At 29.1% G+C, this 1,304-nt stretch overlaps 1 long non-coding RNA gene across 1 annotated transcript; it reads right to left on the bottom strand.

The window, feature by feature from the left end:
- Positions 1 to 10: 10 nt before the first annotated feature.
- LOC107736214 (uncharacterized) lies at positions 11 to 447 on the bottom strand. Its single transcript, XR_001639609.1, has 3 exons — positions 350 to 447; positions 146 to 265; positions 11 to 62 (listed from the first exon to the last, which is right to left on the bottom strand). It is a non-coding gene; the product is annotated as an uncharacterized LOC107736214 (long non-coding RNA).
- Positions 448 to 1,304: the final 857 nt, after the last annotated feature.

Below are 1,304 nucleotides of genomic sequence, written 5' to 3'. Positions count from 1 at the left end.
AACAACTCACTTTTTAGGAGATTCCTGTATAAATGGTGCCAGCAGCTGGAAGCGTGCATAAGCTACCGGAAAATACAGACACAATGACATAATTACAGCTGTTACATTGTGTTTTTTTCTTAAGTTTGTCTTATTATAAAGGTACCTTTGGGTATCTTGAACTTGTTGTCCTTTCTGAACCAGAGACGGCCTCTCTCGTTGTCAATTATTTTGACTGGGAAATCCGTGTCAGGACAGTCTGATGTTTTGAGGGTGAAATCCGTGGCTGTGAACGGATAAGAACAGACGTGAAAACCTGCCGTAAAGAAAAGGATGAATGGCCATTTAATGGAATGGGATTGGAACTGACCTATAAACCTGTTCTCAGCTGGGAGGTGAAGGTCCGGGTTCAGCGGGAAATCTCCAGCCCAAAGATCACGGTGTTCTTGTGGAATATCTGTGTAGGTAGAACACTTCATTATTAAATATTCAATATTATTATTTAATATTAAATAAAAAATAATTAACTAATGCATGGTATATTGGTACCATATTGGTTATCAGCTGATAGTGGAATTTTGTATTTGTACATGCTCATTTCCTCTATTTTTACATTTAGATCTTACATCTTTAAAAATAATTTAATAGCACTTAAATCAAACCTCAGAATTGAATATCCATTTTCATACTTAGTACATTGAAATGCTTTGATGCCTAAATTCACTTGCAAAGTTTAAAGCGATTGATTTTTGGTGTTTCATTTTGAATTTATTTCTACCAAATGTCTATTTTGAATTTTAATTAACAATTTTATTTATTTGTGCAACATCACCAAAATTTTTTCTCTGTTAGTAATAATATTTATTTATTTATTCATAAGACATCATGAACATTTTCTTTGTTATTCTTAATATTTATTTATTCATTTTATATATTTATGTCACGTAACCAACTGTTTTATTTGTAAGCCTTAATATTTATTTGTTTATTTAAATATTTATCAATTCATTTTATTTATATATTTATGCCACAACACCAAACTTTTTTGTTGGTCTTAATATTTATTTATTTATTTTCTATATTTATGACACATCACCTTTCTTTCTTTCTGAGTGTGTGCTTAAAATTCTTAGCATTTAAAATACCTCATTTTAGGTTTTTATTTATGTAAACAAAAGAATATACAATTATAAAATTGGCCATTTATCAGTTATCGGCTATTAAATGATCTTATAATATCTTGCATCTCTGTATTCCTATTTTTTTATTCTGCATTATTACAGATGATTTTTATTTTCTGAGAATATCACATTATTCTTTTTTTT

This window comes from Sinocyclocheilus rhinocerous, unplaced genomic scaffold (genome assembly GCF_001515625.1).
Source record: "Sinocyclocheilus rhinocerous isolate Xijiao unplaced genomic scaffold, SAMN03320098_v1.1 C36565015, whole genome shotgun sequence".
Lineage (NCBI taxonomy): Eukaryota > Metazoa > Chordata > Actinopteri > Cypriniformes > Cyprinidae > Sinocyclocheilus > Sinocyclocheilus rhinocerous.
The sequence above is the reverse complement of the archived record's forward strand: the minus strand, read 5'-3'. Positions and strand labels throughout refer to the sequence as shown.